Source organism: Rhipicephalus sanguineus, chromosome 7 (assembly GCF_013339695.2).
Source record: "Rhipicephalus sanguineus isolate Rsan-2018 chromosome 7, BIME_Rsan_1.4, whole genome shotgun sequence".
Classification (NCBI taxonomy): domain Eukaryota; kingdom Metazoa; phylum Arthropoda; class Arachnida; order Ixodida; family Ixodidae; genus Rhipicephalus; species Rhipicephalus sanguineus.
Genome location: NC_051182.1, coordinates 140,137,249 through 140,165,216, shown reverse-complemented (window position 1 = coordinate 140,165,216; position 27,968 = coordinate 140,137,249). Strand labels below are relative to the sequence as shown.

The 27,968-nt window shown below is 44.0% G+C and overlaps 1 protein-coding gene across 1 annotated transcript in view; it reads right to left on the bottom strand.

Moving 5' to 3' along the window:
* The window catches only part of LOC119400083 (allatostatin-A receptor-like), a 100,348-nt gene extending 85,185 nt beyond the window's left edge, over window positions 1–15,163 (bottom strand). The window contains 1 exon segment of the mRNA XM_037667011.2: window positions 14,631–15,163. The gene's annotated coding sequence lies outside the window, so the exon portion shown is untranslated.
* Between the last annotated feature and the right edge of the window lie 12,805 nt (window positions 15,164–27,968).

Here is a 27,968-nt window from a genome sequence, read left to right as displayed (position 1 = left end):
AGCCCGACGTAATTGTGAACACAGGCGGAAGTAATCTTAACGCTGCTGGCGGTGTTAGGGTTATGGCTATGCGACGACGTTAAGCGCAGTGTAGGCACGCGCGAAAGCAAGTTAGGCGTAACATGGCGGCGGATGAGCTTAGCAAACACGGCATATTAAATTGGGAGGGTCTTTTCTCAAGCAGGCTCTGCGAAAGTGAAGGCAAAAATTGAGGAAGAAAGAAAACGAAATAAGGATTAAAAAGAAGTTCGTAAAGAAATAACGAATTAAAAGTAGTAAAAAAGGAAACACTCGGGAAAAGAAAGAAGGAAAGAAGAAAAAATGCCCGTTGGATCAGACGTTCGTCCACGGCCTCATTAATTCATTTATCAACTCCTTTATTACCTATTTTCTTTATTTTTTTCTTTCTTGGGACGGCTTCTTGCAATGCTAATTTATGTATCATTTAGCATATTTCTTCCCCCGCATGATGGTGGTTTCTCGCTTAATGTGCTTGAAGCCGAAGGCCTTTGATGCCTCATCAAAGGCGAAAATTTACCGTCAGCGTCAACACGAGTGATGCGATAGATCATCGCGCGATGACGCCACCATATCACACCATCGTGACGTCACAGATCACCTAACCTCGTTACGTCACCATGACGTGACATGATGACGTCATCACATGACATCGTCGCTTGGTCAAAGCTGGGCCGATCACGGAGGCAGTCCGAAACCAGGTAAGGAGCCGAAAGCTTGCAATGCCTCCTATCCTCGAGGCAGCGCAAAAACCACGTTAGATACAGAAAACTTTCGGAGGGCGGGGGGGGGGGGGTCAGTACATCGACTATGAAGAAAAGGAAGAAGATGGCTGTCGCCTTCGAGTCATCATCTTAGGCGAATTCATACGGGACCCTGTGAGTTTTAACAGTGAAACTGTTTAGCAGATCGTACTTTGTCCGGCGAACCAAAATAACAATGATAATCATAAACGGGTAAGTGCCACATAAATTGGGTAAATCCCACCTCTCACCACTTGATCACTAAAAATGAAGAAGGCAACAGTTAGCCCAACAAATGGCTGCGAAGCGACGGCGGTGAGCCGAAGACCCTGAGTACGTACAACGAAAGCATACAAGGTAACGGGAAAAGCAACGGCGGCTGCGAGAAGACCCGCAAGCGATGGAAGGCGTACGCCAACGACGACGTGCCCATAGATCTATGAGAGGTGCGAACGCTTGGTTTCAGCGCCAGGTTTCAGCGCCAGGTTTCAGCGCACGACACGAATGTCCAAACTCTCTGGAGTTTGGACATTCGTGTCGTGTGTGGGCCTGTCTGTGGTTTAACTCGAACCTCTCTGCACTGAGAATCCACGCAGAAACAACCTAGCATCAGCTAGGTTGTTTATCCTAGCAACGTTTGTTTGCCTACATCACCTAGGTTGTTTAGCCTAGCAAAGCCTAGCAACGACCTAGAAGCAACCTAGAAACAACGAGATTAGTCTTCAGAATCATCCAGTTTCTCTGATTCAAGCATTGCGCTGCTTAGTGCAAGCTTCGCCAATTTTTTTTTCTTTTTTTCTTAATTTTCAACTTTTTAATTTGATTTTCTACCCTCGAACTCAATTAATTTCGTTACGGGAGAGCAGGAACTAAAGACAGTCTGTAGCATTCTGTAGGAAGTGAATAGGGGTTGCAGAAGTGGTCGGCATTAAAGAAACGGCGTCAAAGGTGTATTTGTAAAAAAAATCACGTGATATAAACCGAGACGTACAGACCCTCATATGGCAGTATAATAAAGAAGAAATATGCGATACAACATCACCCTGTCAAATTTCAAGAAAAGGTGTAGGCCTTATGCCCCGCTTACCCTCCCTGGTCGCATAATTTATGCACTGGATATAGTTGGTTGGTAATGGCTGACTTGGCTACTGTAGGTAAATGTTCGTTATGTAGTGTTATAGCAATGTAAAAAAAAATTAATGCATGTCCATACTTTAATCGATACACAAATAAGTGTCTAGCTCTTTTCAACGGTAGCCCTTAAAAATTCGTAAGAATTTCTATTAGTTATCTCTTTATTTGTTTTTTCTCGAAACTGCTTCCTGCATAGCGTTGTGTCTGTAAGCGTCATTTTTTCCCCATTGCTTACTTCTTCCTTCGAGCAGTTTTTTTTTGGCCTTCAGCGTTTCACTTGTATTTTCCTAACCATCTACTTCACTAAACTTGACTGAATGTTACTAAAGAAAAATAACACGCAATCGCTCACGCTTTTCAATGAAGTTTCGGCGCTTCTCTCAGCTCATAAATATGCACCATTCCCCGAAGAGATAACTGGGCGAAAAGCGGGTATTAACGACAACTTCGCGCGAGAAGCCACTTGTTGGTGAACACGGCAAAAATCTCATTTTCATGGCTTTGTGGTTACTGGTTAACGGATTCGGCGAACTTAACTAAGCTGTTTGACGTGAACCAGTTAACTAGGAAAATAATGTATACCCATTGGGTCATGAAAATGTTGTCACGGGCAAGTTTTCCTTTTTATTTCGCACTAGCTAACCAATCAGCCCGCCGCGGTGGCATAGTGGTTAGGTTGCGGCGCTGCTGACATGAAAATCGCGGGTTCTATCCCGGCCTATACAGTCGCATTTCGACGGAGGCGAATTTAGGCTGCCTGCGTATACTGTGCGGTCTCATTGCATGTTAAACAACACCAGATGGTGGAAATTTCCGGAGCCCTCTGTTCCAGAGCCTCATAATCATATCGTGGTTTTGGCTCGTAAAACCTCAGAAACTATTATTAGTTAACAGGTCTTTCGCAACAGAAAGGCCGGCCCACGTTGAAACGTGGAATAAATGCATTTGTTTGGTGTGTGCTGCTGTACTTACAAGTTATTTAGGCGCACGTTAAAGAACCCCAGGTGGTCGAAATTTCCGGAGCCCTCCACTACGGCGTCTCTCATAATAATATCGTGGTTTTTTGACGTTAAACCCTAGATTATTATTATTATTATTATTATTATTATTATTATTATTATTATTATTATTATTATTATTATTATTATTATTATTATTATTAATTACCGGATCTAAATAAACAACTTATGCATATATGTGTATATACAGATATCCGGTGTTTCATAAGCAATATGTAGTGCAGGTGCAAGCAGAAAAAAAACAAAAAAGAAAAATACATTTATTCTATATAATACGTTGTCTAATTTTACCAAAGGCTGCTTCATTAGGGAGCCTCCAAATATAACCTGCTCTGTTTGCGCTCCTCATCCTCCTCCCTGTTACACCTAAATTCCTTCGCGTACACCTACATTGAGCTTAGCGTCGTATAGCCATAACCCTGACACCGCCAGCAGGGTAAAGATTTCCGCCTGTGTTCACAATTACGTCGGGCTTGAGCCGTCAACCCTGGGCCAAACTAATCGAACGAATCATTTCGGAGCCCCACAGCTGCTGCTTCCTCATCCGGTAAGCTTACTCGCGAAGAATAGCTCCTGTGCATGATTAAAAAGTAAGGTTGCATAGAAGGAGTAGCGACAAAAAGAAAGAAATAATATTCAGGAGCCTTTTTGCTACCGCGAAAATGGGGGCAAGCTAAGCTTGGAGTGAGCATGCCTTACCTAATTCTTTTTTTCGTTTGTTTGTTCGTTTGTTCGCTTCTTTCTTTCTTTCTTTCTTTCTTTCTTTCTTTCTTTCTTTTCTTTTCTTTCTACCACATTGCCCAATCCTCCCTCCAAACTGTTTCTTTTTGGTCACGCCGGAAATAGGACCTGCTTTGCAGCGCAATGCTTCAGTTGCTGGAGGCAACAATGACGGTCGTGCATTCATATCCAGGCAACAATGAAATGGGGTAACGTGAAATGGCAAGTGACCTCGATAACAGATTACATTTCCATATTAGAAGCGGCTTATCGCGGACAAGCCCACGATCGAGAGCCAATTATTAGAAAAAAGGCGCTTACACATGCGCCGGTGACAGGCGCACCTTCGAGGCCCGCATTACTGCACACTTTCTGGCACCGGGTGTCGCGCGTACAAGGCGACGAACGAAATGTAGGAGTTGTCAAAGTTCCATTCAATCCATCAGCGGTCAAAGACCAGCCAGGCAAATGAACGAACGTAGTGTTACGTGGTCGGGACGGTGAAGTAGACACAACTCAGGCCAGAAAGGTTTGAACAGTTTACTGGACAAACCCCGTGCCCAGCATAAGAAGTATCACTCAAAGTGGAACGATAGCAGCAGTCGCAATAATAGAATAATTTTAACGTCCCAAAACCACGAGATGATTATATGAGACGCCGTAGTGGAGGGCTCCGGAAATTTCGACCACCTGGGGTTCTTTAACGCGCGCCTAAATCTAAGTACACAGGCCTCAAACATTTTCGCCTCCATCGAAAATGCAGCCGCCGCAGCCGGGATTCGATCCCGCGACCTTCGGGTCAGCAGTCAAGAGCCATAACCACTAGACCACTGTGGCGGGGCGATCGGCGATCACAATCGTCGGTCGTCGAAAGACTGATGGCCGGTGGAACACGCTATATTTTATACATGAGCGATCGAGAATTCGAACGTTATCGCTGGGGCGCGCGTCCCAAAAATCGTGTCCAGAAGAAAGTCGGCTACTCGTGTCGTGAGTGTAATCTTATCGGAGCAGCCTAACAAGTGTCTCAAAATTTCACAAACATTGCTGTGGGTCCTACGCTGAGCTCTGGTAACAGTTGTTATTGTGGATGATGCCCCATCGTATAAATATAAAGAGGAAAGCTTTCTCTGTGTCTGTACTTTGTTGAGCTTCCATCTGGGTTCATAGCGGCTTAGCGTGATTATGGCTCCTCGAAATTCAGGAGCATAGATTTTCGGCTAGTTCCTTCTTTGCAGTACAGTCCCGTCCACCTCTGTGTAAAAAGCGCGAGCAAGCGGCATCGCTCTGGGGGGCGACACCTGCGGCTGTTGCGAGGCCTGACGTAGTGTTCCCGAGAGCATGCGCGGCCTAACAGACACGCAGACCTGATTTCCACGAGTAGCAACGCTGCAAAGTGTCCTTGTTTAACCGAATGTGCATTTGGCTTTAGGACAATCGCAGCATTCTTGATGCCAAATAATGAAGCGCTTGGGCTGATAACACGCGCCCGACCCTTTCAGGACAAATATGCGTGCTTTCTGGAGTTCCGAGATACACGGTCACGTGAAAAAGGTACCTCGGGTAACGCACGCAGCCGGCAAAACAAAGGCGCTTACCAACGTCATTTCAGGCTTAAAGCAACATGCGCAGCTGCATGTCTAGTAGGCCGCGCATGCTCCTTGGTGGGCCACGTCAGACCCCGTGGCCACCTTGAGGCGTCTCCCCGCAGAGCAAAGCCGGCCGCTCGAGCGCTCTACACAGACGTGGACGAGGCTGTGCTACATGGCGGCGCACTGAAATGACTGGGACGAGGAATACGCGAGAACGTGTCCCGGCTGTGATTTTGTTTCGCAATTTAAGAAGTGCGTTGTGCTATTTTGATCTTCGAATGACGTCTCAGAGTGTTCCGTTGATTCATCGGCTCACGCGCTGTCCTGCTGCCTAATTAACCGTTAAAAAATTAATTAGGCGGTGACCACTAACTGCTATCTAACTAATTTGTCGTGCACTGCAAGTTTAGCGGGGTTAGCTCAATTTATGCTCGAAGCCACGATTAATCCAGTAACGAGGGCGAAGGGTTAAACGTCACCGAGAGTTATATATTTGCATTTGTAAAATTCCTCTTTTTTTTACGCTAACTAATCGCAAAGCTTTTCTAGAAGGTCGTTTCTTCAATGTGTACTTGACCCCCCGTGTTGGTGTAGTAGATACGGTGCTTGACTGCTGACCCGAAGGTTGCGGGATCGAATCGCGTCCGTGGCGGCCGAATCGCGATGGGGGCGAAAGGCTGAAGGCCCGTGTGGTACTTAGATTTAGGTGTACGTTAAAGAACCTCAGGTGGTCGAAATTTTCGGAGCCATCCACCAAGGCGCCCCTCATAATCGTATCGGGGTTTTTGGACGCAATACCCCAATACTTATGTTATATTCATCCGCTCTCGCGCCGCGCTGCTGCCTAAATATTCGTTTCCTCAGCGAAAGGTCGCTAATCACTGTTACCTAACTAATTTGCAGCGAAAATCAAGTTTAGCGGGGATCGCTCAATTTATACGCGAAACCACAGATTGATTGAGAAACGGGGGTGACGGATCGAACCTCACCGCGAGCTTCATATATTTCCATTTGTGGAAGTCCTCTCTTTTTTCTCGTTAACTTATTGCGAAGCTTTTCGAAAAGTTCGTTTCCTCAAGTTCTACATGAAAGGAAACGTGAACTCGCATACTTCTTCTCAAAGCGGTGTTCGACGTTCTAGATATGCTGAGTAAACATTACTTTCTGTGCATGATGAAGGCCATGCACGTGAGCCATTTGTTGTCTAATTCAATACACCCTCCTTATTCTCTCCTTCCCTACTCCGTTGTATGTTAAGAATTCTGTCGCTTTTTGTGCTGCCTATAGATGACGCCTGAATGTTTTTGACATTTTTCCAGTTATGTAATCAATGTGGTGGTGCCACCTCAGGGGTGAAGAAACCTGAACGCCTATATAATGAACTGTAGAAGAATGCGGACACATTGGTACAACGCTTGTCCTGTATCTTCTTTTTCTTTGTTACTTCCTTCTTTGGGCTGTCAATATCAAAACCTGGATATTTTACTCCGGACACTCATTTCAATAGCCCCGTTAATAATAGTAAAACAGAAGGTTTGGTGTACTCACTACCAACCTGCCCCGGTTTTTCGCTTTCTTTTTTTATCACTCCGCTTGTTATCAACAACACTGATGGATCACGTGCCCTATTATCCATCCTTCCGGGGCCTACGAAACTTTGCCCACGCGCAAGTAAGTTTGGCTTCTGCAGGAATCGAAGTTACGCGCTTGGTTTAGCGCCAACTAGGCGTAAGAATGACTGGCCCGGTAATCTCGCCTGGTCCGCGGAAGCGGTCAGCCAAACGTACCAGATACATGGGCATCGTTGCAGAAACAAAAGCCGGACCGTAGTGTAATCTATCTTCCTGGTCGGCGATGTCAGTAATGCTAGCTTTTCGTGATGGAACGTTTTGACCCAGATAGGGCAGCAGGAAGCGTTAGTGACTCAAGCGGAAAACTGATACGGACAGCCAGGCTCGTCACCGTTATGGAAGGGCTATCGACCAAACGTAATTGTCAGCGTGCCCGACGAGTTAGAAAAGCAATCGCTGAAGTATGAGCATTCGTGAGCCAGAAGATGCGTGAAGGCAACCGCAGTGCAAACTTTTTACAGCGAAAGCTGTTATGAGATCATTTCACCGGCCGTTTTTGGCGCCGTAGATGTACGCCGCCGCCGCCGCCGGTGTCCGTAACCAGTATCGTTCGAAATAAGAAAAAAACGAAATAAGAAAAAATTTCCAGGATGGAACGAGGTTCGAACTTGGGCCCTCTGCGTGGGAGCCCAGTATTCAACCTCTGAGCCATGCCGGTGCTTGAAACTGCTTTGCAAAAGGGTCCTATACGGGCTTCATGTCGGGAAGGAACCACATTAGCATATGCAATATAGCGTGGTAGAAGAGTAAAATAAGCACCAAGCGTCGCAGAACGCGAATTGCGCAACGAGTAGGTTGTTGAATGCTTCCAACCCATTACAAAGGGCTCTGCCATAATTCTTCATCGTCATCAGGCACAGCATCAACAAAGTGCGCATAATGCCTTACATGCGTTTAGCAGATAACAACGCTCTCCGTGGAATGACGAAAAATAGCACAGTGCCTGCTGTCCCACTTCTAAAAAATTACAATGATTTATAGCGTAGTAGGTTCCTCGCAAGTGCACTTGTATTGGTTGCCAAGGAAGCCCATAAGCGCATGATCCATTTCCTCGGGGTCTCAGTAAAGTTCTTCGCCCCCCCCCCCCCCTTCTGTCTCTCTCCCACGTCAACGTTTGTTATACATCATGACGGGAGAGGGAAATAGCGACCGGGTGTCACCCAATGCAAATTACATAACTGGTGGGCCGTTTAAAGATTGCAACCCATTACAAAGGGCTGAGCCATAATTCTTCATCGTCATCAGTCTTCGCGTCAACAAAGTGCACATAATTCCTTACAGACGTGTAGCTGGTGCCTGGCTTTTTTGCAGAATGACGAATAATGGCTTAGTAGGTGCTTCCCTAACTTCACAAAAATTGTGATTTATGGCGTAGTGGGTACTTTTCTAGCGTACAGGTATTGTAGCCTCAAGAGAGCTTAACGGGCTCTAGAAACGCCGCTCTTCCAGCTTTCGCTGTGACTGTGCTGCGGTTTCTGCGCAGGCCTGGCGTTTTATTACTAGCTACCTAACCATTGTGATGCTGCCGTACTAACTTTATAATCAAATGGTAGAAAAAGCTGCTATTGACAGATTGTTGTCGGTTCTACGACCCAAAACCCCGATATGACTATGAGAGACCCCGTTGTTGAGTGCTCCGGAAATTTTGACCACCTAGGCTTCTTCAACGTGCGTCTAAATCTGAGCACATGGTCCTCTAGCATTTTGCCTCCATCGAAATAACTGTTATTAAGGCGTCTATAAAAAGAAGCATGTTGTTATCTCAAGACGCTGCAATTAGCCAGCAGCTGCGTGCAGACAAATGTAGGACAAGTTATATTCTTTTTTTTTTTGTATACAACCATTTTTGGAACCCGCCACTTTGTTGTAATTGTTATGGTGCTCGACTGCTGACCAGAAAGCCGCGGGATCGAATCCCGGCAGCGGCGGCCGCATTTTCGATGGAGGCGAAAATGCTCGAGGCCCGTGTACTTAGATTTAAGTCCGTGTACTTATTTTCCGCAGCCCTCCACTACGGCGCCCCTCATAATCATATCGTGGTTTTGGGTCGTTAAACCCCAGCAGTTATTATTAAAACCATTTTGGTGTAGTTGCATGATAACATTAGCAATTTATAGAGATTCACATGCCAAAACCAGGATATGATTATGAGTACGCCGTAGCAGAGGGCTCAGGATATTTCGAGCACATGGAGTTCTTTAGTGCGCGAAATCTGTGTACACAAGCCTCTATCATTTTGCCTCCATCGACACGTTTTTCTTGCGCTATGAATCTGAATAATGTGAAGTGACCTTGTTATCTAGGGGCAGCGGGGACTATATTTAATGGGACTTTTTGGTGATACCATGAAATAATGTAATTTCAGTAACTTAACAAATTACCAAACCACCCGTGAGGCAAGACGAAGCGACACTATGGCTTCGAGAGAACATGTATTACAACGGCTTTACACAGCCTCCCAGCATTCAGCTAAGAACGTTAATGGATAGCGATACCTGCTCCCCAAAGGCGCTGGTCAAGGGTTTGAATCTTAGACACGGATGCATACTTTCTCAGCATATAAGCATTGTTTTTAGAAAATTATTTATTTTCTTTGTAATTTTGTCATACAAGGCACGTCGATATTTTATTTTTTATTTTCATGAACTTTTCTCTACATTGCTGCCTTCTGCAGAACTGATTCGCATCGCCAGCTTGGCTAGAATACATCCGACCGACGTCGAAAATTGCGAAACTCATGTCACCGCAATTGAAGTAAGGTGTTTCAGTCAGGCATTATGATGCACCAATCAATACAACCTAGACTCATTAGCAATCCCGTTTGTCGTGTGCCTGTCTTATTTCGACCGCGTGTTAATGTGCGACCACCCTACAGGCAAGCAAAGATAAATCCCAGCCCTGTAGCGGGTGTACCGAAATGGTCCGAACAAATTTTCCTCGAGAGTTTCAATAGTTTCAGCAGTTCGAAACCGTTTGCCGCGAGTCCAATGTCACTTTTCGCGTTTAGCCTTCGTACTTTGTTGCACGTCTCACGGAGACAGCGTTGGGCGTCGGTGGAATTAATTGCGATGCCCGCGTGGTTGCCCCTGGCAACCGTCAAGGTCCTTAAGCGGAGATAGTGTGGTCAACAAACAGTGGGACGTGATAGTAAGAGTAGTGGTACCGTGAGAGTGCTCAACGAATGCTCGGCACGGATGAAGGGGCCGGTTGCGTGGAATACCGCATGTGCCCGCTTGCAAGCGACCTGTCGTTTGTCATTTCGTATATTGAGCTTCAGGGGTCTATTCACACTGTCGACGTAAGGGCTTTCATTTCAACCTCCCCCTTTCGACCACCTCGCCCCCTCCCCCAACACCCCTTAGGTCCTTCAATTTTTAAGACTAAGAAATTTCTGTGAATGTCAGCCCTACAACTTTTCCAGATGAACTGCAAAACTTATTGATCCGTATATACTTCCAATCGCAGCATAAAATCCCCAGGTGGCCTTCTCCCGAGCCGGCAACCATCAGGTACTTTTCTCATTAAAGATTTTTTTAATCCGCCCGTAATGTTCCATAATTATTATCGGTCTGAGAGGGGCAAAATGGCTTTCAGCAAGATTCTATCTTTCACAGTATTTCGTGTGAACTGTACGTTGTTGCTCTGTGCTAAAAAATGTGGACATTTTAGGCGAGAGCATTAAACGACAAGGGTCTCTCGGCAAAAAGCTGGCGAGTGTTACAAGAAGCCACATAGCCACCCGCGCACCTCGTAGATCGAGGCGCGCGGTTTGCGCGCTCACTTCGTCCTTGCGGCGTTCGCGTGACTAAAAAAAATAATAAAACAGCGGCGTTCGCGTGATATGAAGTCAATCGATAAAATAGCCGCATCAGATGGGTTTCGCCTTCGAGCGAGCCGGCTTCGGAAACATCAAAAAGAAATTTCCTCCAACAAAAAGCCATTGAATAAATGCAGTATTTGCTGGATATCAGTGCCTCGGAGACCGGGAGTTCGAAAATGCGAATGCAAATCAAAAAGAAATGCTGGTCAATAGAAGGAATAAATGAAGGATGAAAGAATACATGTTATACCTACGAAAGCTCTCGCAATAAGAGTTTTAAATTTTTCGTGATATTCATCATAACGAAATCATGGACCACCTTTATATAATGGAAAAATAAAATTAGGTACGTTCTTCGTGTAACATTACAGATGCTTCAACGTAAATTATTAGATATAATATTGGGTTACCGGTATTTAGGAACACAAAAGAACAACGGCACGCCTTTTCTTTTATATTAAGAATGAGAATTTTACGCGAATAACGGGGTTAAAAGAAAATACAAGCCCATACAAATGTTCTAAGAAGCTGTTAGGTCGTTTAAGTGGCTTTCTGTTTCAACCTCCTTGCTGTGTTTGTAAGTCTGACTTTTAAATGATACGTCTTTACATTGTGGAATTTCAGTATGGTAAAATACCGACCCCTGATAAAGAAAAACTCCCCAAGACAGGTTGTCGTAATTTTGCGTTTGCGAAACGTGGGTTATTTTTTCTATCGTACGCATTTCCCTCTCATTAAATGAAAATGCGGTCAATCTCCAAGATCGTGCTATTTAAACAAAAAAAAATATTTGCTTGTATAAATAGCGCCGTGAAATTGCGGTAGCGGAAGAGTTATTAAGGTTGGTCGGAGGACAAAAAGAAATATTGCGGCGGTTCACCGTTTTAAATATTATTTCTTATTTTTGTCGCTATTCTCGCGCAAAAGAGAAACCACGATCGTATTTCCTTATGCTGTACTTTAGGATTTACCGTGGCAATAACACCAGCTGCTCTTAGGAGAACGAAATACGCTTTCTGACGGGAAAACGAAGTGCGGCTTATGGAAGCAAAGATTAATGGGGTGCAACGCTGTACAATATTTTGCTCGCGCCTTTTGTGTCTTCAAAAGAAAAAACTTAATAAGCATGTCATACGACACTATAGAAATTTTCGCATCGAAGTGGTGACAATATTTTTAAAATTTTCGATTCACCGTGTGGTCCCTAGCTATACATAAAAAATTTTCTACACAACGATGTCGGTAGCAACTATGTAATATTTATTTATTTAAAAGCAACTTACAGGCCCCTAGAGGCATTGTGTAAAAGAGGTAATGCAATAAAATGTTAAAACGTTTACAATAAGAAAAAAAAAACAACGAAAGGAACGGGTACAAACTATTCTAGTATGTGCTACTGAAAGGTCAACGCGGAGGAATGTGACGAAGGCACTGTACAGCGTTTGAATACATCATACTTGCACCGAAGAATATTGACTACTAGTGATGATGTATACCGCACAGGACTGGCTTATTGTAATGTTTACGTATCCTTGAACAGGGTTGTCGCTGGAGACAGCTAGACTCCGTGTTCAAAAATTTTTCATCTATTCAAGCTTTCATCTCTTGAACCTCGGAATTTGATGTTGTGTGTGTTCTCCAAATTTCTCTTTATTTCTTTACAACATTAATATTCAAATTCACTCATCCCTTTCACCAGTGTAGGGTGCCATACCGGTTTTTCCTGAGCTGGTTGACCTCACTGCCCATCCTTTCACTCATGTTCTCATCTTCAACAGTTACAACACACCCCAATAAAAAAAAAACCGAATGCGAAGACACAAAATTCTGGTGCCGCACCAAATTTCGGGACATGGCGTGCTGCTGTTACCTTGCCTCTCACGAGTCTATTTTGGGGGTGTGTTGTGTCAACAGGGTTCTGTAGTAAACCCGAAGGTCGCGGGATCGAATCCCGGCCGCGGCGACAGAAATTTTTGGAACCTTCCACTGTGGCATCCCGCATAATCATGACGGGACGTGAAACTCCAAGGATTATTTTTAACGATTGCTATGAGGGTTCTGTAGTGCTACAACAAAATTTTCGCGTTATTTAAGGGACAACTCTGTTTTTATAACACATTTTTCTGCCGACTACAAACATTCTTTGTAGTATTTCAGCCCTCTGCTGTAACAGTACACACGAGACTCAATTCACTTCTTCACTCCCGTAAAAAAATGTCGATTGTACGACAGAAAATCTATCGCTGCATCAGGAATCTGTAGTAACTACCGAGAGGTCTTGTTCTATGTCATTTTCAACTGGGAGACAGTAATAATAATACTTTTCTTGCAATTCAAGCTAAAAATAAAGAAACACTAGAGAGAAGAAAGGTATCTCGTGTTCGCAAATCACCCTTTCACATGACGAAAAGGAGCACCTAAGACGCGAGAACATTCTTGGCAAGCTATAAAATGCGCCAAAGTAAATTGCAGCTACCGCCTGTGCTAAGCAATAAAAAAATTATCTTGTCCATGCCAGATGTCATACATTTTATGACACACATCAGACGTCATACAGAAGATGTCATGAATCAAATACCATACACTACATGCTATCCTCCTTCATACTTGTGTGTTTTTTTTTTTCTGCAAGATGAGGAAAGAAATTCTAACAGGTTTGTGTCCTCACCTTCACAAGAAATGTATGACACCCGAAATAGTTCTATGCCAACCGATCTGAGAAAGTTCATTACATGAGTACCTAACCGCAAAAAGTCATTAAAGATACAACTTAAGGCTCACAGTATGATTCACATTCGTTTTTGTTTATGTCCAGGAAAGTAGGAATTGCTGATACTTATTTAGTTTCCAATCAACTATGCGCCATGGCTTGGTGGGCTTTGTTTGAACTCCGCTCTCTTTATGACTGAGGTAATCGGTTATCTATATAATAAACAAAAATCATTTAAAAGGTAACGCAATGCCCATAGTACATAATGTTCTCTTGCATTTATGTCAAGCAAATTACGGGTTATTGATAGGCGCCTAGCTTGTAAGTCTTACCACAAGACTTGATGTGCTCGGTTTAATCTTGCGATGTTCTGCCTTTTGTTTCTTCGTATTGGCTGTTACAAACATTTGTCGCTTAATTGCCTTTTTGGGAATAATTAGCCTGACGCCACCCTGAATTAATCGACGAGACCTAAGCATCGTTTGTCTGAAGGAAACATCAAAACATGCCAAATATGTTGCTGAGCTAGTTCGTTAATTAAGGCCATTTTTTATACAATTAGTGATGATATTTTCATCGAACTGTGACAGCAGCGTTTGATAACTTTTTGATAAATATTACTTAGTACTGTGTATAGCAAACAAAGCGCAAACAATTTTTTTGTGTGTCTGTGTGTAAACTGAATGTTATCGCAATATAACAGAAAACCGATGAAAGATAATGGGATAACGGGATATTTTGAATACACGTTTTTTTTTTTCAAAACACAAACCACTATAACTAACGTCTCGCGTTTGATTCAATGACATAAAATCACTTTTCCATGTGTTCTCTTATTGAACTGATGAGATATGTTCATGACCGAGCTCGTAAAAATTCTATTGCTATTATTAAGATTTATTGATATCGTTTACACAAGACGTGCATGAAGAAATTAGTAATGTTTCTCTACTTACTGGCATAGATTAAGTTGCTGGTTTAAAGTAAGGGGAAAACGGTTAGCTTTTGTGCAGTTTGAGTATTATCACTTTAAAGCAATATTAGCAAATTGACGAGGATAGTAAATATGTGCGACAAATTCTATAGCTATATGCACTCCTACTTGCGCCGCAATATTTTTTTACCATGCTCGAGAACTGAGCCTGCAAGAACAGCGCGAATCAAGAAAGGCCAAAGATGAAGAGGAGACGAAACGGCGAAGCAAAAGAAATGTTTCTCAGGAATATAAAAAAGGACAACTCACCCTTTGCGACACGATGCAAATTCCTCGTAGCCGGCAAGAAAGCTAGCACTCCGAATTTTTCAGTTCTACGTTGAGTCTTCTAAGAGGATTCCCAAGATCAACAAGTGTCTCCGCCACCAAGCAATACGCTTGCAATGAAAAAAAAAAAACAACTTAACTTTGCACAGAGAACACACTCGCAGCGTCAATCCTCGAAGCGACGGATGTATTGTATCACGTCCTATCCAACTTGTATCCACACTTGCGCGAGATACTCCAGATGCGGTGTAGAAGTAGCGGCGTCTAACGACACGGTAATTCCGCCGTAATTCCCTCCATTGTCCGGAGCACAGCCAATCCAAACCAGGCGGCGTTCTTCAGTCTATAAGTGGTAGTTTGTCCAATTTAGGCCTAAACGAATTGAGCGGTCGACTTTTTTCTGCCCTTTCTATCACCCTTCGGAGCAGACGACGCGGAGCCGCGGCGCCGAGCATACGACGACGCTGAGAGTTGGAGTTGTCTGCTAAGTTACAACTCGCGCGCTCGCATCGGGTCTTGTCGTCTGCTGGCGTCGCTAACCGCGATTTGTTTTACTCTTGCCGGGAGCCGTCACGTGGGTGAGAGTAAGGTTCAGCGGCTCCCCTGGAGGAGAAGGAGTGCAAAAGAGCGACAGGCGCAGACGGCAAAGCGCTCTCCAGGCTCCGCCTCTTTGGGGCGCGGTAAACCAATAAAAGCGCCGGGATCATGCGCCAGTGCTGCCACCTAGACTCTCTTTTGGGTAGTTTGAGCGGGGTCTTTCCAAAGCGCGCTTCTTTGAAGCAGGTTTCGAGGCGTGTGGTGAACAATGGGAGGCTGCCCTTCTATATCCGTATCTAAGCCTGCCAGAAATGGCTCGCATACCGGTTTGTGAGAGTGTTAAGAGGGCGGGCGGAAGCCCCGATCTAGAGGGCTCGACCATCGTGGCGAGTCAGCGAGAAACACTACGAAAATAAAGCTTTTCTGTCTCTCTCTCCACCTCCCTTTCACAAAAGCGGCATTCGCACGACTTAAAGATATAAAAAGCCTGCAATAAACGCGTGACCTCAAGAGCTGTGCGTTCACTTTGTCCTTGCGGCTTTCGCGCGACTAAGGACACAAGAAATTAAGACAGCGTCGCACTGGGGGTTAATTCCCTCTCTTCATCTCTTTCTCACGTTAGCGTATATTATGAAGCGTGGTGGGAGAGTGAAACAACGACCGGGCGTCACACAATGCTAATTAAGTAACTAGTGGGTCCAATAAAGCTGCCAACCTATTACAAAAGGCTCCGTCATAATTCTTCATCGTCATCAGCCGTGGCATCAAGAAACTGCACATAATGCCTTACAGATGGTACCTCGCCTCTCCCCAGAATTACGAGTAATGTCGTGGTGCATGCTTTCCAACTTCACAAAGATTATGATTTGTGGCCTAGTGAGTACGTTCCAGTGTACTTGTATTAGTAGCCACAAGTGAGTTTATAACGGGCTCTAGAAATGCCCTCTTCGAGCTTTCGCTGTGACTGTGCTGCGCTTTCCGCGCAGGCCTGGCGTTCTTTTTTATCTCGTTATTTCAATTTATTTCTATTTTCTTCCTATTTTTTTCCTTTCTTTCTCTCTCTTTTTCTTTGTCGCTGGCTTCCTCTGTTTTTCTGTTTTTATACATGCTTTTTCCTGCGTTACACCAAGCGACGACCGCATACGATCACAGCGTACGACAGTATACGACAGGCCAGGGCCCTAAAGGGCTCCGCACCTAAAAAAGCAAAGCGACGCTCTTATGATACAAAGTAAATGGTGAAATAGCCGCAACAGATGGCTTTCGCCTTCGGGCCGATTAGGCGAATACAAAAGGGACCATGTATGACGGAGGCAGTCATCGTATATCAAAGGTCATAGCGGTTAGAGCCAGGTAGTCAGTTTCTAGTTTTTCTTTCTCGCCATGCAGAACAGCTCACATTTAGGACAGTGTGATGAGCTCAAACAAATATTCGAATTTCACTCGTACTCCGAAAATCGCACTTCACCTTTCATTTAGAAAAGTGAAAGTGTTTTTCCTACGTTTCTTTGCATGAGCGATAATAGAGGGGAATAATTTAGATTCACACGCAGCTGATCATAAGTGAATAAAAAAGTGGTAAAGAGTGTTTATCCGCTCATTTATTGATGTTTATTACCGTTAAATTCCGTAAGCTTTCTCTTTGTTTTCAGATTTTTTTTCACATGCTCTGCTCTCTGTCTGAGATGCTGTTGTTATGTATGAACTCATACACTCTAAGAAAAAAAAGAGAGTACGTGTGACTCCTTTCGGGTAGTCCTGAGTTGCCACGTATATGACTCTCTTTAAAGAGTCACGTCATCTCTCTTTGGGGGTCATTGTACTCTTTTTTAAGAGTCGTGTGGCCCACAAGAGAGTTAACGTGACTCTTTAAAGAGAGTCATATACGTGGCAAGTCAGGGATACACGAAAGGAGTCACACGTACTCTCTTTTTTTCTTAGAGTGCACTTAATTATTCGCTGCGCGACGTTCTCCGGTGCAATCTGTAGTGTTTTCAAATAAGTGAAGCTCTTGGAGGCCAATTTTTCGAAAGAGAGTGGTCGTACAGTGCGAAGGAATTTTTACAGTGATGATTAGGCATAACAGTGTACAATCTGGGACAATTGGAACACTAACAAGTTAGGCATTGCTATAGCCGGCACTTTCGTTTAATTTTCCACCGCCACAATTAACGTTGGCATCATATTGGCTAGCACAAATGATGCGGAGCCGAGTCAGCTTTTGCAATCGCTAAATTAAACCGATGCCACATTCTACTCTCGAATTATTGGTTGCGCAAGCTGTTCTACTTTTGTAACATGTTTGGGCACGTCTAATTTGAACGTAACTGTACATATCTTGTCTCAATAAAGTGCTATACCAGCTTTAGCCAACATTACCCTTGGCTCTTAATATACACCAGATTCACAAAGACCTGTAATGTTTCTCAGCGTCAATCCTTATTTAAAGTCAATTTCCTCTGGGATATGGCTATCATAACTACTATCAAAACTGTAAAACTATCACAGTGCAGTAACAATACGATAGTTTTTAGGTACTAGTTAAAATTACTAGAGGCTTCTTGGTTTTTGATATTTCAATCGGAAAATGTCCTTTCTTTTGCGCTGACCCAGAAACTTCTTCATAAACTTCAGTTTACTTCCCTTAGGACTCTTCGCATAATTGAAGTTCCTTAACCACAAAAACCATTTACCGCGGAAACCCTTTTCACCCTACCATGAACGAACATGAAAGCACACGCGAGTGAACTCTCAGGAAGCACTAATGGTGGGAGCCATCTTCGCATTGCGATCTCTCGAGGTCTTCAGGTTTTTTTTTTTTTTCCCTTGTTCTGGCCCTTCATGATATTCCTGTCAGTACCTTTATTTCCGAATGTTCCTTGCACTACTAGGCGTGCGAACAATGGATAACTACTACAAAGCTGCGCCTGCCCCTTTGCGGCACGCATTATAGACGACTGTGCATGAATGCGTGAAATTTACATAATTTGATGCCAAGGTTGTGGAGACCACATATAGCGATAGTGGCAGAGTTAGACTAATTCATAGCGTATTTTACAGCAATAAATTGTGATTACGATGCAAATAATTGCATAATTATTGTACAGTCGGTGAGGCTATATTTCTCCTTAAATCAAATTCAACGAACCACGCAAATTACATGCGACAGTTATCTGCTGGTAGCGAGCATACCTAAAAAGGGGAAAAAATATTTCCATATTCCTGCCGAAACGGCCCACGTTCAACGTCTCTTTAAACACGGTACTGCCTTCGCCGAAGCGATCGTGTGTAGCAACATATTTCAACCGGAAGTGATATAAAGAAACTCTAGACAACAATGATGCCTAATTTATCATTACCTCAGTGTGTGCGGTCACTTCCTTGCCGATAGTGCACAGAAAAGGCAAAAGCAAGTCACGTCTCCTAATGAGGACGCCGCGTCGGAAACGGATATATCCGCAAGAGATCGAGTTTTGGCAATTGGCCGTGAAATGTAAAGTTGACTCTCTAAGGTCATTTTCCAAATGAATGGAAGCGTTAGATCATAGTTTGTTAAAAGGAAGAATACTAACTACATTTTGCTGAGAGGTAATGAGAAGTCGTGAAGCTTGATGAAGCTTGAAGACTGATGGGGAAACAGATCCGGTTCGTGAAAAGTGTGACGACAGTTCTAAAAAAAAAGAATTAGGGGGCCTTTCATGCTCTTAAAACTTGAAGGTGAAATCGCGTATTGCCCTTTTGAAGAAGAAGCTTTTTTTTTGCTCACGGGAACGCCGCAAAGACGAAGTAAACGCACACCGCCTAGAGCCATGCTTGAGAGGAAGGCAGCATTATGTAGTTTAGTTAACCAATGCCGCAAAGAGGCTCGCGCACCCGAGGCATCGTGTTCCTTGGTGTGTTGTATGTTAGCGCTGTAAATCGGTCTCTCTCTCCGGATATATATATATATATATATATATATATATATATATCAAAAAGACCGAAACATCGAGTAAATGTAATGTTTTTGTACGGGCGCCTGCACTTCATATTACATATTAATCCCCAGATGCATGGAAAGTGAACTTATGGACATATCTCTCTCTTTTTCTCTCTCTCTCTCTCTGTGTGTTTGTGTGTGGTAAAAGTTTTAGCGTCGTTGTGGCCCCCTTCGAAATGCGGGTGCCGCTGCCGGCAACCGAACCCTGTGTCTTCAAGCTTAGCAGTGCAGCAAACGTAGCCGCTAAACCACCGAGGCGTATCCGCTCAAATAAACAGCAACAATTCAAGACGTTTAATTCACGTAATAACATCCTCAAAGCCCTTCCGGACGACTCTAACATGAAATGAGGGCCAACTTCCGTCGAACGACGGACAAGATGGGACACAGGCGGGAGTTTCATTTGCTCGACGGAAAAATACGAGCACTTTCGTGTTTCGAGTGACCATTTCCTTCCTTTCGGAGAATCTATGCGCCCACTGCAGTCGACGAGCGAAGTATACTTTATAAATAAGTAAACTGTACGTCGCGCGTGAACTGCGGAGTGTAAATTGCCTGTGTACGAACAGTTTGATTGAGTCTCTGAATTGTTTACGACATCGATTGCAATAAAACTCACACGGTCCCTTACGCGTTTGCCTAAGACGACTCGAAGGCGAAATCGAAATTTTTCCTATTTTTCTTCTCAGTCGATGTATTGATCTTGCCCCGCCACCCTACGAAAGCTTTCTGCGCCTAACGTGGTTTTAAACTGCCTCCAAGATCGGAGGCATTACAAGCCTTCTGCACCCCACCTCGCTTTACACTTCCTTCGTGATCGGCCCACCTTTGACCAAGCGGCAAAGTCACGTGATGACGCGATTATGTACGTCATGATGACCTCATTGTGATGCCATGGTGACGTCACAAGTTTTGGCGACCTCTGATGTCATGATGACGTCAGATGGGGACATCATCGTCACGTGATGATAATCTTTCACATCACTGGTGTTGACGTCGATGTTGGAGGTCGCGGACGCCACCGACGGTCAATTTTCGCGTTTGATGAGGCATCAAAGGCTTTCGACATAATAAATAAAGTATATCGCCCCTGTGAACTGCAGAGCGTAAATTGCCTCCATATACGAAGAGTTTGCTGGAGCCTTTGGATTGTTTACGACATCGATTACAACTATAAAAGAAAGAGGGCGAATGATGCGGTTACAAACTGGGCAAGGTAGTATAGTAGCAGATTCCATTTACGGAGTTAAACTGCTTTTCGGGAACGTTTATTTACGAGATGTGTCGTGTGTTCGAAAACTCATTCCATGCCAACACACCCGCCGCGGGGAGGGATATTACTTCCGGAATTGCTATGTTCCGGATTTTTTTCTTCAATGTATCCTCGAAACGGCACCAGCGCAATGTTGTCGGTACTTGAGACAAGCTTCATTTTTAAAACTGGAGTGCGAGAACACTAACGCGACAACGAGATACATTATAGAGCTCCAGTTCCATTTCCTTTTTTGGTTTATTGAGATCTGAAAACATAGGGAGGTAGAGTTTGCTGGAGCTGGCTATAGAAACATCATGAAATTGATAACGAATTTTCAACGAAACAGAAACAAAAAGAGCAAAGAAAGAAATATTAGAAAGCACCATGTACCGGAACGATCGCCAGTGCACAAACAGTGTTTGTTGACAGAGTCCAAAACATATAGGGCGGTCACGCTCTCTCCCACGGATAAAGTACAAACGTATTTCATGCAGTCACGAGTAAAATGATCATGAACTATATCATTTAAAGACAAAATATGATCAACGCTTATCCAGGCAGGCTTCACAACATGGTAAAAAAAAACGTTAATGTCAGTGTAAGAAGAAGATCTGCGCCGTTACAACGCTTACAAACAGTTCATTAGGTTTGTGTCATTCTCTGCGGCATTCAATCACCTATGTTTTCTTGTGCGTGTTAAGCGTGGCAAGTGAACACCAACCGCTGTAAAATAGTCTTCATATCTTTTGCCAATCGACGAAGCCCCTTCGCTTTTGACTATTTACTGCATGGCATTCAGCATAAAAGAATGTTGGAATCCTAATTGCTCGGTGTCATTCTAACCGAATATCTTTCTTGGACTAACAAAATTTAACGCGTCAAACGAACTAACACTAATAGCTTCTTTATATTAAACTTATTTGCGGAAACATCGTGATACTTAATTGCCGTTATATGAATGGTTAAGTCACCCTGTTTTAGAATACGCATCCGTGGTTTGTTTCCGCTGTAAACAACGTGAATAAGCTCGCTCGGAAACTTTCGACGAGAGTCTATTCGTTTAAATTGCCAAAACTATGAGCCGAAGCATATGAACAACACGAGCTCTAGAAGTACTTAATATTGAACCCATACGTTTCAGTGTCATCACAATGAAGCCTTAAAGTTTTCTCTGGTCAAATAATAACTCCGCCTCTCGCTTTTTTATCATAACCTCATCCTATTTACTAACGAAAGCTGTACACGCATAGATTCAACGGCGTGTGGCTCCAGCGCCATTCCCTGTCTAACGGTGTCCATCTCGTAATATGCGAGAAAGAAATGGCTGTTAAGAACAGCAGTTAATACGTTGCCTGCCGTGCTTGAATGCCCAGATTCATTTTGTCAGGGCCGTATGGCCGTCTTCGTGCAGATCTGCAGCGACTTGGAAGACGCGAGCGATGAACGAGGCTTAACTTTGGAAGAGGCATAGTTAGGAAAACGTTCTGTACGAATTGCTCTCTGCCGACGCTAATCTCAAAAGAAGGCCGATGCAGGCAAGCGAACGACAGTTTCGCATGTGCACGAAACGCTTCCTCCGGATTTTTTCGCGCGTTAGCCCTTAACATTATAAGGCTCTGTAAGAAAACTTCGTTCAGAGCGAGCTTACGACTCGGACAGGAAGTAATCCTTGAAAAACATATCAGGCTCATGGGTACGAGCATTAGGGAGCCGTATGAGACTGCAGTCAGGGGATTTCCAGTCAATTAACAGCTTAATCTAACGCCGAAATATTTCATTTATTTTATTTATTATACCCCCAGACCCAGAGGCATCACAGAGGGAAAGCGGTAAAGTATAAAAAAAAGAAAAAGAGAAAACGGAAAGCTATTGCATTGCGGAATTGCAACTACGAAGTGCACTTCAGGATGTGCTGATGTTAATATCGTACGAAACTTTCGTTAGCCTATTCCTCCGGGGTAGAGCAACGCTTGAATATAGCTTGTTGAGCCATAGGAGTACGAATGTAATTTTTATTAGACTGATACGAAAGCCGAGCCAACACTGGAACCACAATTAACGTTAAACTGACATGACGCCTGTATCGTGGGAGTACATATGCAGTGTTTATTGGTTTGTTATAAAATTAGGTAGCCAGCACTACAACCACAATTGACGTTTCTCCGACATTACACCTGCATAGGGTGTCTTTCCAAAGCAGTTTCTAGACCTGGCGTTGCTCTGTGGTAGAATACCTTACTGCCACGAAAATTGCCTTGGATTCGCCAGAAATGCTTCGCATTTAAAACGGGCATGATTTCACGTAAACGCAAGTCAAATATCGAATCTCAGGCGTGGAATTAGTATCCGCGGCAGCATGAGTGCGCGAATGTTTGCGAAAAATCATTTTTTTCGCGTAAACAATACGTTCTTAACAAGGGGAGTGTGGTTTTCTCATTAGGTATTAATGGTTGCCTCGAAACGAATGCGCTGCTTGGATGTTCTGCCTCCTATCTCTCTTTAAACGATGTCGTGTTCTCAATTTGCGAAACCAACAGATTATTAAGCTAAGTAAAGAATACGGGGCATTTTTTGTTGTTTCTTTTTTAACTGTAATGTATTATTTTTGCCTGTGTGTGCATCTGTGTGTGTGTGTTTTTTTTTTGTTTTCATTTTATCTTTCTCTCTGTCCTCTTTCTTACCCCTATATCCTCACCCCTGTGCAGGGTAGCAAAATCGTCACTCGCGCCAGGTTAACCTCCCTGCCTTTCCTTTTCATTTATTTCTCACTCTTTCTCTCTTTACCTACACTGATATGAATTAAAGCGGACGAAAAATCACCCTTTCTGTCGGCGGGATATGAACCCACAACCTTCGAATAACGTGTCCGGTGCTCTACCACTTGTGGTCCAATGGCGGGCGCTCTCTCGTCCAGTTCGTAGGGTATGTATGTGCGTTTAATCACTGGGAATGTTAGCCAGCGCCACTCGTAGCCAAGGTGGCGAGTGTAGAACACTCTTCTTTTCCAGATGGCATCACGTGGCACGTGATCCTTACAAGAGGTGGCAGCTGACCAACAAACCTTTGCGTGCGCAATTCGAAGGTTGTGGCTTCACATCCCACCGACGGAAAGGGTGATCTTTCGTTCAATTAAATTCCTCTCAGCTTAGGTCAAAACAATGACGTCGCAGTTAAAAAGAGAAGCATGAAATTATGTCCACTATGCTTTCCCTGGATCAATTGTCTGTTGGTTTCTTTAGTTGTGTCTAACAAAGAAACGAGCCCCTCGAACAATTCTCCTTCTGTCGTGTTCTCGGGCATTGCGACGGCGGTGACTGCTACGGCTGAATTCCCAGCAGCGTCGCTTTCGCGTGTGGTAATCGATAACGACACGACAGCAGCGCGCATAGAAGGCAGTTATTTTTGCGTTCTCCACTAAGCCCTCTCAAAACGAGATGACATTGCAAAATTTAAAATTTTTAGTTCGTTATTTTTTTCAGAACCCGAGTGCTAGGGAACGCCGCATTAAGCGACCACTTTTCGAACCCCTTTCAGAAAAAGCTGCGCGTCGTTTGCTTTGCAAGCGAGCTTGCCTCCTTTCTACGCCTCTTTAAAGTGATCCGGTTCTTCGAAAAGAAATAGGCCCCGTAAAGCCGATATTGAGGTCGGTCCCGTTCAGTAGAGGCTTGGCAACATGCCGCCTAGCCGCAACGCGAGCCGTCGCATTTAATGGAAAGCTAATTCCAGCGAGGGCATGTTAAACGCAGAATCACGCTGTCGAATAAACATCTTTTTTTTATTTTTTACTGGCGGCAGCTATTGAATCTTTACTCAGAGCTACTGCACCCACAAAAAAGTTTTTCAAGCAAGCAAGCTACGAAAAGGGCTTCCTTTCACTGCTGCCTTTGCAGTGGAAAGCCTCGCGTTATTTGCGTCTGACGAAACGAAAGTCCGCGTAGACATATTTGCCGGAATGGCATCGTTCTCAATCTTTTCTAGAAGAGAAATTGCTTGCGTGCCTACCGTTGTACTATACTAACTTTCTCGTTAACTAGCCGTCATGGCTTACAATACACCAACACACCTTGTGACTTGTATATATATATATATATATATATATTCTTTCGAACTAACTCCTCGCCTCTCGAAACGCCGGCAGCCTGTGTAGTCCGGCAGCACTTTATTCTTGTTCATAAACCACTATAACTGATTGTGTTTTCATCCCTTGGCTGCCATCTTTAATTCAGATGTTATACATTCCCGAAACATATGCACATAGATAGACAAACGCAGGCACAAAAGCAAGTAGGCACGTCCCACAGTTTACTCCATATCCTAAGAGGCTTGCTACAGGCGGCCTCGTGCCGATCGTACAGGCTTCTTGACACGGTGGGTTCGGCACGTGATATAGGACAGAGTGCCGTGGGTGGCGATGGAGGCGCCAGGCCCTTGTAGGAACTTCACACCACGTGTCGCTAGCGGTACGGCATGATTGATGATGCGCCCAGGTGTTGCGTTGTGGCCCCGCGCCGTTGGTTGCCGGTAACGCGAAAATAAGGAACACCCGACGTTGGATCCTATCTGTGGAACAGCGATGTCGACTACACTCTGCCTAATGGTCTGGCGCAGCGCCTGCGTTACATTTCCCAGCCGCCACAGGAACGAAAGCAAGAAAGAGGCCAGTCTGCAGCTGGCCTCTCAACTTTACAAACGTACAGTTGAAACTCGGCTTGACCGAGCTACCAAGCGCAAATGGTGCGAAAGCTCTGATTTCGCCCCTTGTTTTCACATCGCGTACTCTAATGAATAAGTATATGCTGTTTTCGAGTGAAAAATGTATCCCCGGTTTGTTCGCTTTCCTTCATAAGAGCTGATTCGAAAACAATGATTACAAAGTTTGGTTTCGTTTGTTTTATTCACGGTCAAAATTGATCCAAAATTGCCTAGGGGGACATGACGAAAGTTTGAGTAACTAAAAGCTTAACTGGGTCGTGCAACCCTGGCAGCAAAGCAGCCACAGGAAACACTCTCACAGAGCAAATTTATTAGAAGGCAGAGAGGTCGGCCTGAGCTTGAGCGTTCTAGCCTGCTACTCTGCACAGGGGGAAAGGGAAAGGGGGAAAAAGATTAATGAAGATGATGATGGGGACAGGAAGAGGTAATGCGTATGTACAATAACCACGTAGCACAGTGGTCTTCTTAAAGTCTACCGTCAAGTCCTGTACTCTTGAGAAAACCTATGAATGCCATTGTAGCAGTCGTTGATGCTGTCTGGTCGGACATTGCGGACAATAGATTAGTTTAACTTAGAGTGTTCTTACCGATGCCGACCAACGTTGAAGCTAGCGTCTTCCGTTCGCACACGTACAGAGGGCATTCGCACAATATATGGGCTAAAGTTTAATATACTTGGCAGCCCTCACAGTTCGGGCTGTCCGCACGGCCGATAAGGTGCGCGTAGCGTCGAGTGAAGGCGAATCGAAGTGAAGGCGTAGCGTCGAAGTGAAGACGCCTAGTCGAATCCGGTTCGTTCTCGTAGAAATTCCGTATTCGCGAAGTGACGTGAACTCTTTGTTAAGATGCCTTATGCGAGAGTACACGACAACTTACTGGTCTAACCGAGACCATCGGCATCGGCGTCTGCGGGAACAGACCCCCACATGACCTTTCGACTCCCGGCTAAAATAAAGCGACGCCACGCCAGTCCACAGGAAACAGAGTAGCCACTGTAAGCAGTGAACACATAACGCTACGTATTATTCTTTACGGGTCATAGTGGGAAACAGAACTGCGAGTGGAGTTCGCAAAAATATAAACAGGTTCCTCATTATAGAGTCGGGGCAGTTCTTCAAGCTCATGTTTACCATTGCAACAAGGGATGTTCCAAGGCATGCATGTGTTACTATTGTATCCCTTCACGTTATTTGATTTACCCTGCATGGATTATTCGCCCGCTTTCAAGCGAAAATATGTGTACATGCGTATGTATGTATGTATGTATGTATGTATGTATGTATGTATGTATGTATGTATGTATGTATGTATGTATGTATGTATGTATGTATGTATGTATGTATGTATGTATGTATGTATGTATGTATGTATGTATGTATGTATGTATGTATGTATGTATGTATGTATGTATGTAAGTAAGCCTCAGTACTCACGGATTTAGAGAGAGAGGAATAAACGTTTATTTGCAAAATAGTGTTGAAATGCAAATATTTTGGGATAAACATTGCCTGTACTTTTGATTTCCCCCACCTTCAGCTCGTGTCATATAGGCGTGATTTTGACTCGAGCACTTACATCAGAGCCAACATTACCTTTAACGGTCAAGCGACAGGACGTGGTTAACTCCATCAGTTGCGATCACCAGTCGTTACACGGAAAGTTTTGATGCCGCGTTTCAGTCCGCGGGTAATGTGCGTGTGTGTGTTTGTGGGTGTGTACATGTTCCTGTCTGTGTGTGAGCGTCCCTACACTACAAAGCCATTTGATTCTGTCCACGGGGCATCCAAAAGTGGTGGAAGCTTCGGCGATAAGAGTTGCCATCAGAAAACACAAGTAAAAGACAGCGTGACCCTATCCATCTGGACAGTACTAGAGAGCTAGTCATTGTGGTTTGCGACGATATTTTTGACCGTCCACTCGAAATTGTAATAACATTCTCGCAACTGGGAAGTCATGCTACACCTCGGTGTAATATCAGGCTGCACTGGAATCACGCTACAGCTGTATCCCCTACCGCTGTCACCTGGGACACGCCTGCCAGCTTGAGTGCACTGGCTAACTTAAGCTGCGCGGATCCGCTCCGCGTACCATAGATACCAGATGCAAAGCTGGTAGGTGGTCTATCATCACCGATAACAGCTAGTATGTGCACTTACTTATAAAACACCAATCACTGATAACAGCTAGTATGTGCACTTACTTATAAAACACCAATCTGCCGTTATTTCTGCACTTTTGTTGTGTGCTGAATTGCTGCTCGGACTGGCTCTGTTTTTCACAGTTCATATCCCGAGCCGAATAGCCAAGAACCTTCTTCTGCAGAGATAGATAGATAGATAGATAGATAGATAGATAGATAGATAGATAGATAGATAGATAGATAGATAGATAGATAGATAGATAGATAGATAGATAGATAGATAGATAGATAGATAGATAGATATAGATAGATAGATATAGATAGATAGATATAGATAGATAGATAGATAGATAGATAGATAGATAGATAGATAGATAGATAGATAGATAGATAGATAGATAGATAGATAGATAGATAGATAGATAGATAGATAGATAGATAGATAGATAGATACTGAGGTATTTCACAAATCTCGTCCATGGCCGCAAACTACAGTCGCTAAGCAGGCCGGCTTCGACGAAGACAGCTATTTCGAGTAACAGTTCAACGCTGTGCTTGCTGCCGTAACATATAATCCCTTTACATCATTGGCTTTGCGTATGCATATACACTCACTCCATACTTGCGAAACTGCTGCTTTTTGGAATCTGCTGAAGTGGTGACGAGATTAGGTTCTTTGCACTGGGATGCATACAC